This window comes from Thunnus albacares, chromosome 10, assembly GCF_914725855.1.
Source record: "Thunnus albacares chromosome 10, fThuAlb1.1, whole genome shotgun sequence".
Taxonomy (NCBI): domain Eukaryota; kingdom Metazoa; phylum Chordata; class Actinopteri; order Scombriformes; family Scombridae; genus Thunnus; species Thunnus albacares.
In genome coordinates this window covers 9,679,182-9,700,146 of record NC_058115.1, presented here as the reverse complement: position 1 = coordinate 9,700,146, position 20,965 = coordinate 9,679,182, and the positions used below count along the sequence as shown (strand labels likewise).

The 20,965-nt window shown below is 39.9% G+C and overlaps 1 protein-coding gene and 1 long non-coding RNA gene across 3 annotated transcripts in view; one reads left to right on the top strand and one right to left on the bottom strand.

The window, feature by feature from the left end:
- The first annotated feature begins 240 nt into the window (after positions 1-240).
- The window catches only part of tenm1 (teneurin transmembrane protein 1), a 189,164-nt gene continuing 168,439 nt past the window's right edge, over positions 241-20,965 (top strand). For both annotated transcript variants that reach the window (XM_044362786.1, XM_044362784.1), the window contains exons 1-2: positions 241-3,994; positions 13,973-14,106. The gene's annotated coding sequence lies outside the window, so the exon portion shown is untranslated. The remainder of the gene's footprint in view (positions 3,995-13,972; positions 14,107-20,965) is intronic.
- LOC122989782 lies at positions 9,339-11,251 on the bottom strand. The gene is made up of 3 exons (XR_006405156.1): positions 10,837-11,251; positions 10,651-10,695; positions 9,339-10,557 (listed from the first exon to the last, which is right to left on the bottom strand). It is a non-coding gene; the product is annotated as an uncharacterized LOC122989782 (long non-coding RNA).

Genomic DNA, 20,965 nt, shown 5'->3' with positions numbered 1-20,965 from the left:
TCCCCTCTCCCATGTGTGACCTTTGATTAAGGTTCTGTTTGTAGGGGGTTGAGCACTTCATGCATGGCCAGTATGATTACTGTAGGTGGTGTAAGGTTTGCTATTTATGAGCCAAATGTGTGTACTGCGCGTAATTTTGTGTGCACATGCATACATTTATGAGATAGATTTTGAGAGAGTTTGCGTAACAGAGAAAGAGGGAGGGAGAGGGTGGAGGAGGAGGAGGAGGAGGAGGAGGGTGGATTAGTGTTACCTGATATCATTAATACGGGGCTTACACAAACAATTTCATGGGCCTTTTCTGTTTACAATCCTCTGTTCTGTCCGGACTTAAACTGCAGTTGGAATTGCAGACATACCTCATATTCTCCTCCAAATGTAGCCCGAGGGAGACCGCTATTCTTTTCCCAAAGCCTTAAATAATGTGGTCTATAACATTTTTCATTCAGTGACCCTCTGTTCCGGGCTGCGTGTTGAATATTTTAATATGGTAAGATCTTAAACCTTTTTACAGTGCTCTCCCTCCTCACTTTTATTCCCCAGCTCCGCCTAAAATCAAAAAACAGTAGTGTATCAAAACAAAAGGAATTGTCTTTAATCCCTCCGCCTGGCGTTTACAAGGGTCATTATGGTTACTTTTGAAGACGTGCAAAATGATGAGCTAGGTAAAGTACCATCTGAGGGGAACCCTCTGTAATTGACCTTGCTGTCTTGAGCCTAGTCAGCAAGCAATAAAGAATGGTTAAATGTTAAGGCAGAAACTAAAGTGCTTGAAGGGCTACACGTACTTTGCATTAACGAAATAATGGCCCAGCTTATTTCATATTCTGTGTGAAATCAAGGTCGCCGTTTTGTTTAATAGGCACATGTGGGTGCAAAACTCTGATTTGAGCAAGTGTGTGTCTTTATATGTTTGCATATGTGTGTGTTCTTTTAATAGAGAAACAGGCAGGAGAGCGTGTGTGTGTGTGTTTGTGCTAGACTGCACGTGAATGCGTGTGCGCTCATGTGTGAATATCTAAGTATCTGGGAGGGTTTTTCATGCCAGAGAGAAAATGAATATTGGAATGATTACCAGTTGATTAACGATCCGGCTTAACAGGTATATGAGGTTTCTGATTTAACAATGCAGATATATCAGCTCAGTGATTACAACTAAAATTACAAATGCTACGACAAGGCACATGAATGATTTAAATGAAAGGCTCTTATGAGGTTAACACATTTTTCCTCAGTCCAAGCTGTTTTATGTAAACCATATTTAAACTTAAACCATAAGAATGTCAGTTTATTTATAATCTTCTCATTTAAACCCCTTGAAAACACAAATAAATGTGACAGACTATAAAAAGGATGAATGGGGGTGTGTAGCAGCGAACCACTTACTCAGCCTGTGTACATAACCGAAGACAGTATGTATCAGCTTTGGATTCATTTACATTCCAAATCAAAATGTTTCTAATGGAGCAATTTGAGCTCTTAGCATCCAGCTGTCAAAACTCCTCAGCGTGTCTCTTTGTCAGCCGTGACAGAAACAGAGCATGTGATTGGCCTAATTGAGATGACATTTCCCTGTCTCTATAAGGTCACCCCAGAGTCAGAGTGAGTAGGTGCTGATGTCGCTGCCACTTTTTCCTCGTCCTGCTGTACAGACAGACACATCCATCTGAAGCTATTAAAATCGTGTTGGCCTGCCCTCCTACGTCCTACTGTGATTATCATCTATTAAAGCCCAGCACCACTGAGACAGCCCTCACAGTGGATGCAGCTGGCTGACGAGCTTAACAGGGCTCGCTATAGGTTACACCTGCAAGTGTTAATGTGGTCAGTGACCATGGAGCAAGCATGAGAGACACCAGCAATGCCCCTCGGGGAAACACATGGAAACCTGCACTGATGCTGCAAAGCGTTTTGCTTTATGTTTGCAGCATTCTCGCAGGATTTGAACAGGGGGAATACAGATGATGAGGCTGGAATCAGTAAATACAGACTTTAACAGCTGCTGTCAGGGAGGTAGTAACACCGGTTGCATACAAATCATTCAACGCAAGTATTTTGGATTGGTAAAGGGCTACTCCACCCAAATCATAAAAAAAATCTCATTTTCTTATTAACCTCCCTTGCCATGAAGATTGGTTTGCTTTTATGTGCCAAGGTTTTCAGATATCAACTTCTGAGATTTCTGTCACCACCCTAATACAACAGAGGCAAATGGAATTTTGTTTGTGCTGCTCACAGACAACAAAATTTTCATTTGACAAACTAAACTGCAACATCATTGAGTGTATTTCTTTGGCACAAAATTGCAACAAAATTGCAACTATACAAATTGTTCAGTGTTAGTTACTGGGTCATTGGATAGAGAGTTTTCCACATGGATTTTTTTTTCATTTTTCCAAACACATTGATGTTCATTATGCACCTTTACTCACAGTCATTAGCAATAAGAGCTGCTTTAAAGCTACAAAATGAACATCAATGTAGTTAGTCAATGACAATAAAAGTAATTTTCAGGGCTTCGAGCCACACAGTAGAATTCATATTCATCTCCAATGTATTGGATTGATAGCTGAAATCTCAGAAATGGATAGCCTATCTTAAAAGAATAATAGTTTGACATTTTGGGAGATACGCATATTTGCTTTCTTGCAGAGAGATATGAGTCATATTGATGTTCTCATCTAAGTGTGAGTGTTATGAAGTTGGAGCCAGAAGATGATTAGCTTAGCTGAGCTTAAAAATTGGAAACAAAAGGAAACCTAGCTAGCCTGGCTCTGTACAAAGGTTAAAACCACCACCATTACAGATCACTAATTAACATGTGGTAATATAGTAGTAATGTAAAAATGACAGGTTGTGGTTTTACAGGGTGTTGCATCCTTGTATTTTTTAAACTTTAGACAGAGCCAGGCTAGCTGTTTCCCCCTGCTTCCATATGGCAAGCTATTCAACTATTTGACCTGGAGAGTATTCACCTGCTGGTTTTAGCTTCATACTAAATGGAGAAATATAAGAGTGGTATTGATCTTCTCTTTTGATTCTCAGCAAGATACTCAATTAGCTTATTTCCCAAAATTTCAATCTATTCCTTTAAAACTTCAGCACAACTAAGAACGGTCTTAGCTCAAGGTCCATTTACTTTCAAGTTTATCTCACATTCTGCAGATGGAGTTTGCTTAGCTGAAGGTCAAGAATGAACATTAACACTTAATATTTTTTTGTGATTTGGTTAAGTGAGCATATTGAAAATAAAATGCAGTTAAAGCTCAGTGTTGTATACAAACCAGTTAAAGGGTCAGTTTTCCAAAATTAAAAAAATAAATCATATTTCGTGTTCATGATAGTTTTAGTTTCAATATACTGGAGGTGAATAAAATTTTGTCTGTTTTACCAGCAGCATGAAGCTGCATCTGCCAACGAGGCTACGCTAGTGCTATCGTCAGCAGATCTGCGAAGCCTACAGCTATCTAGAGTGCCCATCCAAGGCAATGTTATCAGAGAAAAGCTGCTCTAACTCATAGATACATCTCTTTAGCAGAGACACCCTCATCATTTTAGAGAAGCCATGTTAACTGTGGATGCTAAAGCTAACTGCTAAGCTAGGCTAAGCTCGAAGCTAAGTAAAACAGGGCAGCAACAAAGGCTACCCACTAACGCTTATGTTGTTTCTGAAAGTAGCAAAGCTAGTGACATGTGGACTAAGTACACAATAAAAACATAGACAATTATATGAACAATACATCATAATATAGGACAAAACACCGAGGAGGGACGGTGTATACAATGGTTATCGATCTCATGGAAGTTGGGAGCAGCGTCAAGGACTGTTTTCATCTTGACTATTTTTTTAGTCGGAAGAAGTTCTAATTAAATTTCATTTTCCAGGTCTGTTAGCACCACTAATTCCTCAAATTCCGCCACTTTTGCATTGGTGGCAGAAATCTCATAGATATTTCACAACCTGCATCTGAACCAATATGCAAAACCAAGAGAGGTAAGTCAGAGCTTGTTGTTGTCATATAGGGAAACCAATCCTTAAAGGGTGGTATTAAATTGTCTCTTAAGAAATGCAGCGTTTCTGGTGTTCATCTTACCACTGACAACCAACAGCTACATATAGATGATTTGACAAATAATACGTTTCAAGCATCTCTTCTTGTCTCATCAGACAGCTCATTGTTTTTCTCTGCATGTCAGCCACACCCCCTGTTTGACAGAGAGTTTGTCTTTGCACTTTTGTGTTGTCTTCATTCTGTGTCTTATTGATATGTTGCGATCAATAGGAGACAGTTCAATTTACGAATCTGTCACTTGGCAAAACAAAACTGTGTAAAAAAATAATTATTAGGTCACAGTCATTGTTTGGTTTGTCCAATTATAACTTATTCTCTACCTGTCATACTGTCCTCTCTTTCCTTCCTATTTCTCACAGACACACATGAACACACCCGAACACAATGGTCCGCACATACTGTGGTAATTCATTCATTATTTCATGAGCAAGGCAGGGTTCAGCCCGCAGGACCGTCAGCCAGTGTCATGTGAGAGGCATATCAGCACCATTCCCGCAAAGAGAAAATTACAGCGATGCATTCAGGTGTCCCCTCAGCCATGCGTTCAGAGCGCTTCTGGGGGCTGAGGAGGAGGCAAAGTGGATGTGACAGGCTTAGATTAAATGCCAGAGACTGGGCGTTTCTCACACACACTACAGCCTCCAGGACAGCAGCCTAATTAGGCACTTCATGCTCTGCCATCAGCTCTTCCAACAAAAATGCTCCGTCCAAAAACACATTTGTTAATGTAAGAAAATGTTGCACTGCAGTACAGCACTGTTCTGCAGAGGAGAGACAAATTTCTACTTCTGAAAAGAGTCCAATCAGCTCTTTGAAATCCATTAATAACAGATTGCTTTAGCAATTTTACTGAACTTTACAGTTGAAAGGCACTGTTGTCGAATTATCTTCTTTTTTCATCTTCACCTGCCTATTCGCTTCAGATTTCGAGTAAGCAAATGATCAGGTGGTGCGTGTCACCCTGCGAGATCAAATGCGAGACGTTTTCTGCTATCAGCTCCTGTATTTCTGCAAGAACTTGTCAGTCTGTATCACCAAGAGAAGGTCAGGTGTGTGTTTTTTTTTCTCAGGCACAACAAATGTAGATAGCATCTCCTTCGCAGATAGAGTGTTCTTCATGGATATTATCACGTCAAGTATAGGGCAGAATTCTCTCTTTTATATCTGCTCTGATATCCCATCTTATACCTCTGCACAGACATGCTGGACAGGAAATAAATCTGATTATGGAGTGCGTGGGGTAATGTTCAATAATAAAAAGTATTATTTGCCAAGATCAATGTGTGTCGCCATAGCGATAAAGTACAATGAATGGAAAGTGCTGGAAGCCTGCAGTAAATTTTGATGTGTTGTGATATTGAACACATTGTGACAACATACTGCTTGCCAGGGCTGTAAAACATCTTCCAACAGGCTGTTGAACATCCGTCCGCTACATTCTTACACACCATGACTGCCATACATCAAGCCCGGGCCACAGCATGCAAAGGCTAAGTGTGTGAGGGATTACAAGGCAAGAAGCAAAATAGGACAGCACTACATATTCATCAGGGGAGAGTGGGTCTTTTGTTGTGTGCAGTTTAATAGTATCCTGCCTGCACATATGTAAGTGTTAGTGTGTGACAGGGGAGAACGTCCGATCAATCACTCAATTAAAGCAGGGGGTGACAGTGACATGAATCTCTATGACTGATGGATGGACCAAATCTCCTCAAGTCTGCGGCTTTAAGCTCACTCCGGCTTGGTGACATTCACACTAACGATCAACAAACCCCGATCACGTCGAGGGCGACCGACATGCACTCAGAAAATTTTTACAGCACCTCCTGCTGCCCTGGACTATGCAAGCCGCGCTGCCCTCAAAGCCCCCACTGTTGGGAGGCTCAGGGTATTTAAGAATGTTATCTCTAATGCACAGATGTCTTAAAGGTCCCGGCGGAATAGGTCTGCAATTTTCCCTCCTAATTAAAAATTAATTAAATCGGCTGTGGCTCTAGCCAGGCATAAAGCTGAAGGCCGCGGCAACTGCCACTGGAAACGCAATCATTTATTTAACTCAATTACAGGAACCCACAGCAGGCTCCTCTGCCACTGATGTCACCTGGAGAGTCGGGGCAGCTTTACCGAACTGTCCAAAACCGGCTGACCAAACTGTCCTAGCGCACACATCTATCTGCGGTCTGATGTAACTTTCCTCCTCACTTGAAAATTCAGTGAGAGAACTCCAGCCATATGCTGCTTGTGATGCTGCTTGTGATGCTGTGTGCATCTTTTACTCTGTTTTGATTAATGTATACATAGTCATAGAGATATCCTTTGTCACCTGTTTTCCCTCCCTTCATCCCCAGGGGCTGATTTGGGGTGATTGATCAGAGATTCAGACACAGGATCAATAAGGCTTTCACCTCTCCCTTGGCAAGAGCAAGGGGCTCAGTGATGGCCCACTATGCTGTCCAATTATTCAGTAATGGAAGACTGGAACTTGCCCAAGACTATTAACACACTGGACACTGGGGATAGGAAGTAGGACTGCTAATTGTTGGGTTATATTGTAAACTGTGACAACAATGCACTGCCCTAATTCCCTCTGTGTTTCTTTACCATCAACACAGGAGTGCTACAAAAGCGTTTCTCTGTTAGACCTGAATATTCCAGGAGTACAGAAACAGTTATCACACTAGAGCCATTGTCAGTATGCAGCAGTTGTGACCCTTTGTGCTCCTTGCACACTAAGTTGTTTGCAATATTGACAGTCAGGGAATTTAAGCTTACAATGAGCTTACACTAATTTGGTCCAGATGCAAACGTGAGCTAAATGCCTAAAATGTAAATTAATTCAGGTTTAAACTATTCATTAATTAAAGTCAACATGTCTTGTCCAAAGGTAAATTCAGTTTAAGCCTCATTTCTTTTCAAGACCTTAGTGTAAGATCAACATGGATGTGAACTGTCTGACATAGTTTGACCTCACTTGCCAAGTTTGCAAATGTCATTACCAAAGGAAACAGAGGAAAGCAAGTCAAAAGGGGTTTGATGGCCTTATTTGTACAGGGATAAAGATCTCACTCCTTAGCGTAGTCTTCTCTTCTCTTTCTTTAATGTTTACATCCCTCTAGGATAGCAGGATTTCTGAATTTGCCACAGCCTGCTGTGGCTGTTAAAGAAATCAAACGCAACTCTCTGCAGATGACATGAAGTCATGTACAACACAGCTCCTGGCTATATTGACGCTGGTGTATTATGATCGTAGGAAGTCTAGCGTAGTTGGACTCAACGCATCATCTAAGTGTTTCACTGCTCATTGGTTTGTTTGATTATTAATTAGCCTGAAGTGAAGTCACCGTTTTTTTAGACATACATTTGTATGTATGAATTAGTTCTGCTACATCGGGACTCAGTGAGTTGTCAGTAATCACAGCTCTAAGTGTAATGCGCAACACCCTTTCTCATCATGGGCAAATCACATTATTCTGTTCTGGTGATTAACACTGTTTACAGAATTTTCCCCTTGCTTTCACAGCGCACTGTGGTGGAGATAACCTCAGAGCACAAACAACCAAAGACCACCTTCTACTACACTTGGTAGAGCTCAACTTATTCAACGTATCTTTGAGGCACAACACAAACCTCCAACAGATACAGTACTGTTTCATATTCCCAGTACTGTAATGCAATATGTTCAGGCTTTGTAGAAGAGAAAGCGGTGCTCCGCTGGGAATCTCAGCGTTTGGATGTTTCTGTACCCAGTGTTACAGAGCTCATGATGATGTACACCAGCTCCAGACAGATACTAGTGTGTGATGTAGCTGCCTGCAGATATGCCTTTGGTTGCCTGCAAAGCAGTCTCTGGGGTTCAGGGACCTCTGGTGCTGTGTGCTCTACACATATTCTACTAGATATCATCATATCAGGACAGACCTTTCAGACAGAATCAGCTGCTATACTGTAGGCTATTTTATACTGTATATGCATGACAGGCTGTGTTTGTGTGTTATTTCTCGGGAAACATGTAGTTGAACATTCAGAAATGTTGCAGTTATTGCCTTTGTATGTATGTTTGTATGTATGTACCTGTGTTCATGTTTGTATGTGTTGTACATACACAGAACAAAGCAAAATCTCTCTCAGCTTATCACTACCTTGCTTCAAAGCCTTGAATCAGTAATGCCATCATCCAAGTCTCTGGAAATCTGGGGGGATGAACACCATTCCTCCAAAAGATGTTCCCTCATTTGGTGTTTTGATGATGGCGGTGAAGAGTACTGTAACAAATCCCCCATAGGTGCAGTGGTGGAAAGTAACTGAGTGCATTTACAGTAAAGTGCAGTTTTGATGTCCATGTATTTTACATGAGTGTTTCCATTTAGCGCTACTTTATGCTTCATTTGATTACATTTCAGAGAGAAACGTTGTACTTTTTACTCCACTACATTTACATGACAGCTACAGATACCACTGTGGAGGTTAAAAAATGTCAAACATCATATATGATTAGCTTATGAAATAGGATTCTGTATAATAGATTAAACTATCCAACTGTAAGTAGTTCAATTTAGCTTAATCTCAGCCAGCTACAATGTTAAAATACTGCTTACATGTTAATGAATGGGGTATAATATCATAGTATGATGCATATAACACTCTGAATTGGACCCTTGCATAATAAGCATTTTTACTTTTACTTACTCCTGCATTATCACATTTTAAGTCGCAAACAATTGCTTATTTACACAACTAGGAGATAAAGAGCAACATTAGCATTCATTTGAAGTTGTGTTTGTGGCCACTTGATGAATTTAAATCCAATACCCATTCCTCTTTTAGCTCTGTTTAACTCTCCACCAACTCTTGAGGAAATTGGCTCTTTAGTTGCTACATTCTCTGCTATCTTCATCAACTATTCTCTAACTTTGTCTGTCTGCTGTGCAGTGCTGGGCAGGTAGCTCACAGCTGCTTGCTGCATCTGGAAATGATGCTGATGAGAGTGATGAGACTGAACCATAGATTGAAACCAAAACAATGAGCTGAAGGAGGCTAAAAAGCTGAGCTAAACTGATCAGCAGACTTGGGTGACAGTTCTTTGTGGGTTTGTAACTGCGAGCAACTCCTCTTACATACAGTCAAAAGTTTGGACACACCTTCTCTGTACATGCTGTCATTTGGCTGCTTTAAGTACAATTTTGAAGACAAGACTTTTACTTGTATGGCAGTATTTTTTCCATCGTGATAGTGTTACTTTTAAGTAAAAGATTGGATACTTTTTTTTAACAGCAGACATTTTGACTTGTTATACTATAGTAGGAAAAGCATAGTTGTTACGTATAGCATTAATGACGGCTCTGTTCCTTTCACGTGTCCCAGTAGACAGTGAGCCAACATGCACAATAACAGGACCTTGAAACTGAAGCAGCTAAATGGAATTCAGCCATCATTCATTTTATAACTTGCACCTGTACCTCTCCTGCTGTTACATATAAAATGTCTCCCGTGAGAAAAAGCCAGTAGCAGGATTATGGTGCGGTGGATCTGTATGGAAGGATCGACATATGTCATGTGTCTCCACTCATTTATTCTTTTGCAGAGTGAAGAACTGCAGGCTATGACATTTGAACATCTATGCTGTTGTTGGTTAACTGCAGGTCTACTTAAAAAGCGACTAATCCGATTTTATACTTCGTTATGAGGATTGTTAAACTTAAAACCATAGCTTCCAGGCTTCCATATTCTGACAACTCCTTAAGTTTAAAACACATAGATATCAGTTTGTTTTACCTGCGGTGAAAGATGACTAATTTGGTGAATTTGAGCAAATAGAGAGATAAAAATAGTAATGTGTCTGCTCTTGGGGTAAGCTGTCTAAATGTTGGCTCCCCTACACCTGATAACAAACTGTAATTTCATGACTTTTGGCTTAAGGCAAAGTCATGGGATTGACTAGAGAGTGGGATCCCAGCAGCATTGTTTGTCATGGTTGCCCTTTGAGTCTCATTGGTTCATAAGTTTATTGCTTGAGGCCTTGTATTGTGTGGCATTTTTTAATCAATGAATAATTTCATTGGCCTCATATTACAGCTATGAGCTCTTCAAGCTGAGCTGTACGTGTGGGAAATTGGTTTTGGAAATTACTATTTTTTTGTATTCATGTAAATGTCATATTTCTCCTATTTAAAGTTCCGACCTTTTCTGAGAAGTAATATTCAAACAAAATACAGCTTTTATATCTTGCTCAATTCCTTTATTACAGACCTCTCGCATACCATACACAAGAAAATGTCTGCATTAGGTGAATTTGAATTGCTGTCGACATCCCCTCTTTATAAAAGCACATCCAGTGCTCCGAGGGTATCACAGTCAGAAAAAGGACACAACTGAAAACTCAATGCAGCTTTTGTGTGTAGTTTCTAACTGCTGAATCCAGTGTTTTCTCCTTTTCTCTGAATGTTTCCAGGGCGTGATACAGTAATTGTAAAGGTATCAGGTGTAGCTTGAATCCAGAGGAAAGGTCAGATGGTGAATTAATAAAAACACGCCACAGTCACTCTTGGCTTTAATAATGTCACTGTCTTAATTAACTCACCTATTACATGTCAGGCAGAAAATCCGTCTCCACTCAGAAAAATATCTGTGAAACAAGGTTAAATCAAAGTGACAGAATACTTTACAGTGTGTGTATGTGTGTGTGTCTGTCTGTCACTGCCGGCTGTATGCTTTCATTACACTGGCAGGCTGCGTGTGAAAGTGTTAACGGAGGAGTGTTTCACACCTTGCCAACTGATGCCTCATCACAGTTCGGAAGCACTGTACTCTCTCACCCCTCTGGGATCATTGATGCCTTCTGGATCAACCTGATGACTCCACCATTCAAATCCAGTCCACGACATTATCAATTGATGTGTTTTGAAGTTCCTGTCCACACACACACACATTTAATGTGTGGATGCAATACCCCAGACTTTGCTGGGTGGACTTGACCCATCACTTCTTGTTCCCATCAAACTTGACATGAGGCTGCAGGGTTTCTGTACCACACATATTTTGGTAGAGAGGCTACAGAACACTCCATGAATAAAACACCCCTCCTTTTATTTTAAATATGATGACACACACAACAAATGCTTCTTTAAAACCCCTGAGAAATGGCAGTTAGAGCATCTGTAACTTCCATAATGTGATATGTTTCTGAGTGAAACGGAATATGTGCAATATAGTTACGTAAATCCTTCTGATTTGATTGGATCACTCAGAAGTGGGCGTGGCTTAATGAACACTACGTGATAGGAACTGTTGGTCTCCACCCACACCTCACTCATCAGTCAGGAGCCAGAGGATGAGGGAGAAATGAATACATTTGGTGGAAACAACGTTCTTTGGACATGTTACGTTTTTTTTTTTTTTTTTTTAACAAATTACAATAGTCAAGTTTTATGTGATGGCTTGGTTAGCTAGTCACCCCAAATTACATTTGATTGAATCCATTTATGCATATGCCCCCAAGTTCAAAACACTGTATCAGGATAGAATACACTCAAAACATTTTTTTTTTTTTTTTTTTTTTTACATATATTTGGCATATCTCAAGAGATAACACTATATTTAATCAGTATTGGGCAAGTTACTTGAAAATTGCAATTAATTACTGATTACATATTACTCATTGTAAAAGAAATTACTTAACTTATTACTCAGCAACCAAGATAATGCGTTATATTACCTGTTACTTTCGTTACTCAGCCGTCAGCTTGACATAATAAGCAAAGTTTAAAATCATTAAAAAAACATCCTTAGGTAAAAAGTTTAACACTCAAAAACACATCACTGTCATCTCATTTTGACTCAAATGTTGCTAAACTCTGATTGGTGCACATAAGTATGTGACATCACCTTTTTGAACGGAGCCACGATCAAACCAGTGAAAAAAGCACAAACAAAAACACAAATACAGCAATCTCTTAATTTAAATAACCTCAATACTGTTCCAACTTGGGCAGAAAATAGTGTCTTTATGAAGAATCCCATTACTCATAATATTTTGCTGACTGAGGAAATATGTTTTCAGGGCCTTTAAGTTAGCCTTTACAAGGAAATCAAAGTGTTTTGGCTCATAGCCCCTTTTGTCAAAGGGATGAAAACATTTGAATAGACCCAAGCTATTTTTGCAAGTATTTCTTTTGAATGTAATAGTGTGGAGCAATTTAAACAGAAAGGGAAAAACACCACCTCAGTCTCGGAGCTTTGTAAGGAGCAGGAACGTGATCATTCAAAGCTGGACTGATAAGTCACACTATTGTTGTTCTCTAACCCATCCACGTACTGCAGACTGCCTCAGAGTAATTTGGAGCCAAGGGCAGTCACAGATGAATTCTCATAGCGATACACTGAAATACAAAATGGGTGCAAAAATAACTTATCAAGAGTCTGGTGATATCTGTGGGTTTCGAGTCTAGAGACCATAGCATTGCTAAAAAAATTTAAATTACATGATTTTTTTGTCAATTCATTATTAAACTACTTTAATAATTTTGATCTCTTGGTGAGAAGGTCCATGAGCAAATTTCAGTTTGATTCATGGAATCTCAAAAAGCTCAATAATTCATCTGATATCACTAAAAATCCCTTTTACATAAAATTGACAATTCAGAGAGTGTTGGGTCTTACCTTTCTATTCACATTTATTTTTAGTCTTTTTAAGTCTATATATGTTCTTGTAGCTTCATCATATGGTCACATCAAATTAATCAAACAATCAATTAGTCGATCAACGTAAAAATTAATCAGCAACTATTTTGCTAATCAACTAATCGTTTACGTCACTTTTCAAGACAAAAATGCCAAACATTCTCCAATTCCAGCTTCTCAGTTCAGAGGATTTGTTGCTTTTCTTTATCTCATGTGACAGAAAACTAAGTGTCTTTGTACTTTGAACAGTTGGTCAAACAGAACAAGCGATCTGTAGATGTCACCCTGGCTTTCAGGAAACTTTTGGGCATTCCATGGACCAAACAATTAATTGATTGAGTAAAAATAATTGGCAGATTTATCAATAATGAAAATAATTATTAGTTGCAGCCAATCTATATATAATTTCATGTTTTTGTTGTTTTACTATTTCATTTTGATAATAATGCAAATGTATTTATAACTTCATTGTACTGTGATTGGTCTACATTTGTTGTTTTAAAATGTGTCCCTTAATAAATTGCCTTGACAACAAACGTGGAATGCATTGAAAGATATAAACATGATTTACTGTGTCTTGCTGTTCAAGCTTGAGAAGATTAGATTCTTTACCACAACTGTTATCTACAGTAACAGTTTGTGTGCTCATGGTCACAGCAATTGTGCCATTTCACAATGGAACAGGTATGGAGTGTCAAGTCAAAAGAGTAAATCAATGGTTAAATTCATGTGGAGCTAAAATATCACAATTCCACACTATATAGTAAACAATATGTAGTATATACTAAAATTATGCTGTTTTTGCAGTTTTATTCAACTAATAAATCTACTTTGTCATCTTGAAGGAACAGGACACATACAGTATAAAAAGGAACACAAAAAGATACAAGACTTGCATAGACTGACATCAATCAACCTGCAAACTTCTAATGATTTTATACCTTTTTGTGTTTTTGTTTTCTGGGATCTTCTTGGAGCTGTTTCCCCACAATTTGCTTTAATTTTTTCCAGCTGCAGGGAGCTCCTCCATATCATTTATGCATTGCATTGTGGGGTAATAGTGTCCATCAACGGCACACTCAAAGATGAAGTGAATTTAGTATGCATGCCATTATCTTTGAGTATGCTTAATTTTAGCATTTTTCCAGTGTGAACTTGTTGCATACTCAAAACCAGCTTCAAATTAACATGGAAGGGGATTTTCTGTGGATTTTCTCTTTCAGATTTCAGCACCATGGACAGAGCTATCAGGACATTGCTGCTCTGGTTGAAGCTCTGGTTCCTGAAGGGTAAATTTATGTTCCACTTGCCTCCACAGAGAGCCCTGGTTAGCACCACAACAGCGCCCCTGGAGCAGGTGAGGATTAAGTAAAACGCTCAAGGACACTTAAGCAAGGTAAATGCTTGCTGTCACTGGGGCTTGAGCTTAGTCCTTCTGGTTGAAGGATGGTTACTTTACTCAGTATGCAAAGACCGCTTTATTAGATCATGCAGAAACAGGATGAAAACGGGCTGTAGAATTGCAGTATTTGTGGTGAGATAGATTTAAATCAACAGCATTACCAGAGCATGTTTGATATGTGTCTCCAGGACCCCCCAAGGACAGCACCTGCTGACCAGTAATACCATTAATATTTTTTATCTTCTATGTGCTCTTGTGTAATTACCGTTCTCCCTGAAGGCAAAACCTCCCTACTTGGCAGTACCCTTCTGCGCTTCTCTCCCCTTGATTCAAACACACACATACACAAATAAAGACCCCTTTTAACAGCTGGGATATTGCCAACCTGTGTTTGTGTTGCTGCTGATAATGTGCCACCAGTATATTTGTCACCCCCCCTCAACACCACCCGCTCCCTTACTCCAGGGGGGAAATAGCTGTGCCAGCATATATACAATCATGGGCACCGGTACCACACATGTACACGTGGGGTATCACATGCAACCTTATACACAAGCGGATACATCAACAAGTACACCCTGTGGATGCTTGAATATGAATGTAGACACACACAGGCGCTGTCTTGCACAATACATGCACATACACAATCACGGGCACCTGTTGAGAAACAACAACAAAAAAAAAAACAGAGAAGAGTAAATATTGAGTATAGCTGGAATTAATTGCCAGATGGACGTGCCATAGCTTTTGCTTGTGCATACCAGCCTAATTTCCCATTCAAATTTTACATTCATGTCTAATTAGGAATAGCTCTTTCTGTCTACTCATTATCAGTGTTTGACCTTTTGCTTTGGCTGTTTGAGAAGCTGAGCAGCAGTCGATGGGTGGCTGGTGATAATAGCTCGTCATTTAGCTCAACACATGCTGATTAAATAAGATAGGCCCACGCTGCCTTACCAGCATGTTGTTCCCAAGGGCCTCAGATGATATGGGGCACCTAGATGATACTTGGACAACGGTATAGTTATAGTTTCCACAAGCGGAGCAAGAACATGAAGACATAACAAGATCAAACAGTCCCTGTGCTTACTGGGACTTTTTCCCCTTTCAAATTTTACCCAGTCTCCCTTATGCAAAGTCTCATTGGTGTGAATTAATAATATCACTTCAAACAAATGCAAATTCATTGTACTGTGTCCTCTCCTGCTCTGACAAATGCTTAGGTATGTACGCAGACTCCATCCGATTCTGTTGCTGTGATTAATTCTCTCGAGAATGGGATGCCTATGCCAAAACTAGACTCTTATGGCCTTTTGCACCCCTAAGTTTTATAAAGAGAGTATTTATATATAATATATAATATAATGTATATTGTTCCTTTGGCCGCTGCAAAACAAGCTATGTGCTATGTGTCCTCACATCAGATTACAAGAACATTATTTAACATTATATATCTTAATTTAGCATATAAAAACAAGCTGTACACGAATACACGTGAACACTTACATGCACAGATGGAGACATGCACGACACGCACACAAATGTTGGCAGGAAAGTAGGTTCGGTATGTCTTTCATAAGCTGTATCTGTGTGTGGGCTGCGGTGGAATGCATAAAATATTATTTTCTCAACAAGTCGAGGTTGTGGAGGAGTTAGTTCAGGAAGGGGTGGGAGAGAAGGCCAGGGGATATATAGTATTTGGGCAGCTGACAGCTGCGTGCGTGTACGTCTGTGTGGGTGTCTTGGAGACGGGAGTGGGAGTCACTGCCGTTTGAAATGCAATGAGGTGCGTTTGAAAGGCGCTCCTGTCACAGGTAAGCAGGGTAGCGAGAGCAAGACATGTACGGTGATAAAAGGAGAAGAGGAGAAGTGCCCATGCTTTAGGGTGGCATTCAGTATCTGAGGGCTTTTTGCACAGACTGAGGAAAGCACTCAACACTACAGACGCTTAAATACAAAAGCCCCTGAAACATACACATACACTTTGATCCTTATGGGAATAGTCCTTAGATTTTAGGGGTCCAAAGTAAAAAGCATTTTTTAGCCCTGGTTTGGGCACCAAAGAGCGTGTGCACATCTGTGTGTTGCTGCTTTGTTTAAGCAGAACAAAGACTTGATTCCATTGCTCAAGGTGATTGAGAGATGCTCTTGATGTTCTCTTCACTTTCATGCATACAGTAAGGATAAAGATATGCCTTATAAATCAATAATTCCAATACCACGTGCTCGGTGCCTGTCTTTGGTGCAGTAATGTCCTCCCTAGTATCATTCTGTGTCCTCTGTAGTGCAGTCTCCACTCGCTCTTCACTAGCTATTGAATGTCACAGCACTGCTGGTTAAAATTATTGCTTTCTTTCAAATCCCCCTCAGTTTATACATGTGGATTTAACATAGAATTTATTAATGTCATGCCCTTTCAGGGATAGGACTAATTATGAGAGAAAGGCTTGAAGGAGAATGTGTCACGGAGGAGAGGTTATATAGCTGTTTCATCTGTCAACACTTTGAAACTGGTTCACGTCGTATGCACATTAGGGTTCTTACTGTTGGTGATTAATCAATAGATACCTCTCCATGCTTGCTTCTTTTCTTCCTTTTTCTTTTTCAGATGGGAAATTGATGACAGGCTTAGAAAGGACAGCCTTTGAAACTGCTGTCAAAATGTGTGTGTTATTTGGGACAGATTATAGCACTCTTTTTTAGAACTTTCAAAACACTTATCTGGTTCCAAAAGTGCTAAAGTACCATCTGAAAGTAAAAAAAGTAATAATTGAAGATGAAAATACTGGATCCCAGCCCGCAGGTTGAAGGCTGTGGAGGTGTAATTTGGTTGTGAAATGCTTGGAGGAAATGTAAAATGAAATCTGTGAGAATTTATGGTTGTGGAGTGTGTGCATCGGAAAGGTCATAGCTCTGTCATTTAAAAAAAGATTTCAATAAATGGTAGGCTCTGTCTCCTGTGAGACACTCAGCTGTATGGCTGACTGGGTGGAGCCGGAGCACTGGTGGAGAACAGGGGGAGAGTGATGGAGCACATCCCTAACACCCTTCCGGAGAAAGAATATGCGAGTTAACTCACCCCTGGAGATCAGGAATCCACCACGAGGGCAGAATAATACTGTATTGCCGGTGCAGCTGGTGAGCATTGTTGACAGCATTGATCCGAGATCCCTCATTACAGAATAAGAGAAGAACCCCTTCAGCAACGTCACCCTGGAGAGGGATGGAGTGAAGCAGAGGGATTGAAAGGGGAGGAGGCAAGAGAAGTGAGGAGGAAATATAAAAAGAAGAGAAATGGGATAAGAGTGGAGGAAGCTTTAAATGAAGGCGTGGTAGAAGGAGGCAAGGGCAAGAGGAAGATAACAAGAAAATCAGCAAAGAGAATTGCAGCAAAGTACTGAGAGGATAATTGTTAGTTTGTAGTTTAAGTACTCTATCCATCTATCTGAAGCATGCAACAACCACCTTGTGTTCTACTTTGTATGGTGGAAGGATTGATCAGGGGCCAATCAATCACAGCCTACTAGGAACACACAGTTCCAAGGAGAAAAACTGTGTTGGCTTTGCCGTTTGCATGTACAAGGCTAAATAATGCTCATGGAAACTGCCTCCAGCTGTGAAGTGAAGTAGTGCAGGATACTTAAAATCCAATATCACTGCTAAGGCTTGAAGCAGCATCAAGGCGCAAATGCATTACGGATATATCTCTTGTCTCATGCCTCTATGTAAAGTATAATATATCCCAGCGATTCAAGTTTCGACAGATGTGTCACACAGACTAAAGCGTGAGTTGCTTTTAATGGGTGAGGGGGGATATCAGGACCACAGACAGCTTCCCATCAAACTTATTCTCACTAGACTCCATCTTAGCATTCACAACAGCAACAGTAGCTTTCTCCTCACTCTCACATCGCTTTTATGGAGTACCAGCTCTAAATCCACCTCTGTGCTCCCCATCCCTCCCTATGCTCAGCTGTGCTTCCATGTCATCCAAATAGGGCAGGAATAATTGGATCAGCAAATATGGTCTTATGGAGATGGGGTTCTCCTATTTGTTTCCACTACTGACTTTTTTTTGCTAGATGAGATCCTGTTCAATTAGGTTATATCATTTTAATGCAATTTACATTATAATCTGATGATATGAGATATAATGCAACTGACATTATGTCTGGAATGCACTCTAACCAGCACTATAGAGCATCTGTCATCCAAATGCAGGCACTAATGATGCTTATTAGCTTATAAAATGTCAACTCCACAAACTTTCCTTACCATGAAAGCTCCATGTGATAGAATATCATAAGTACATGCCATTCCTCTCCAAACCATACTCTCATGCTAGATGTGAAATGTTTTCAGATGCTTTCAATATCTTTTTGCCATTTTTTTCTGGAATAATAAGCGATGGCTGTGTTTTTCTTATAGCAAGGCCAATCTTCTTTCCCTCTCCACATCTATTATCTCTCTTTTATAGAACATAATGATAAAAAAGAATCACAGTAAAACACTGTGACATTTCAAATCTCTGCATTGAGCTGGTTGTCAAGGAGATGTCTCAGTGAGATGTGTGGGGCAGAAGAGGAACTGCTCTTTTAAAAGAGCGTTTACCCAGCTGCTGGAGGTGTAATGTGCCTGCCATTAGGACTGTGCAGGCAAACACGGGGTCTCAGGAACACACAGTTTTCCGATGCAGGGCGACACTTCCAGAAACTCCAGAGATCTTTGAACTCCTGATCAAAATACATTACCATTGTCTGCAGTTACCCAGCAAACATTGTTCAGACGATGACGCTATGTCCCCTGGCCAAAAATGGTTCTGGTTAGACACCAAACAGCAACATGCACATGAAATGCAAATCATAGAACTCAAGTCAAGTTGCTTTTTAGTGGACATGTGCACATATTTGGAATACAGATATGTATGTGTAAGTGTCAATTTCTCCTTCTAATGGTTGTGAACAGATGGTGACAGGGTGTCATCCTTTCCATGTTAAAAAAAGGTCCACCTGGACCTGACTTCAAAAATACTTCTCAAAGTTTCGCTGTGCAACACATCTATGGGTGTTTTATTTTGTATTTTCCATACAAACTTTTATTTTTATTCATTAAAGGGAATCTATTATGTTAATTTCCAGTGCTATATTTTTTATTCTTGGACTCCACTAGAGTATCTTTGCATGATACCTCAGTTCAGCCTCTGTCTCCAAGAGACAGTTTTAGCTCTTGTCTCTTTAAGGCCTCCCTACCGATGAGCCCACTCTGTTCTGATTCGCCAGCTTTCCATAAGCCTGCCAAGGGGCAGCCGTATCAGAGTCGTGTTAAGTTACTGCTGATGAAAACTCACTATTTCCTGCTTTACTGCTTCATATTAAAAGCTTTTAAATTACTAAATAACGGGAGACTTTTACTGTGAAGAATTTACAGAAAATGAAATGTGTTCCTCACCGCATTACATTACATAACAAGAGCTCTTTGCTCAGCGGATCTGTTAGAAATAATGCAGGGGGGAAAAGTACAAGCAGAAACAGCCACAGTGATGATGATTTTTGATGAAGAGCTGCAGACAACTAGCACACTTCCAAAAGGTAAACTACTTATATTACTTTGCAGTTCTTTGTAATGGAAAAACACTCACAGAGTGCCAGCTCAAGTCAAGTCATGGCTTGGCGTGACTACCTCCAACACAATCGAAAAATGGCATAATGTTAGTGGAAGGGAGCAGTGAACTCATGCGCTGTGCATGGAGCAGATGACCATATAAAGAAATCCGTCACGAACTGACATCTGAAAGTAGTTATAACTGTTGGAACCTGAGCATTCAGAGCAGTCTGAAGCCACTGCCTTTTGCTGACAGGGATTACTTCTACATAGATTTACCTCATTATTTGACACTTTGGCCATGTTTAATATGAACATTCAAAATCATAACATTATATATATGACTGAAAATAAGGAAAAGCATAATAGGTCCCCTTTAATTGGTTGAGAGCAGATTGTCCTAGAGGAATGCCCTCTGCCCATAGAATCAATGTCATTGGGAATTAAATTTTTTTAACTGTTTAGCAATGATGCTGGCTTTATCTGGGTTAATAAAAGTTACGAAGCATTTACTATTGAGCCGCATGTCTTCATCATGGATGTATTATCTTTATACTTTTGATAATTCATGTTAAGCGTAGCATAGTCTGTCTTGCGAGAATACACATAGTTCAGCACGAGAGTTGAGCTGAGGATGTGCAGTGCTGCTCACTTTGAAAAGCAACAGTTTGCTGTGTGTTTGGTTTTATATAATTTATTATCAGGATTATCTTGAAAGTGACACATTTTTAAGTATGTATAACAGACATCTGGGTCAGACAGGACATTAGTTAGACCGTTTCAGAATGTTTAGCATATTAAATTGTTAATCTGGACATATAGGATGTGTAAAGCTGCAGAATGCACACTGTGCACATAAACTGTAGCAGAATAGCTCAATAGACCCGTTGATGGTAATGACATATTTTGACGTTGCTTGGACCATACACATATATAGTAAGGTCCAAAAGAGACCACTTTCCCATTGGGGAAGTCACCCTACTATATATGTACATGCTGCATTGGCCACTGGATTTTATGTCAATGTTGCCGCCATATTGGACTGGGCAAGACTGCTTGTAAACCAATACAAGCAAACAGGGATCTGCGCATTTCCTGGATAAAAAACACTGGATAAAAAACACTAACCTTTACATTTCTTGACCAATTTCAATGAGTCAGTTTTATATTCAAGGTTTTATGATCTACGTGGAGTAGCCTACAAAACAGTTTT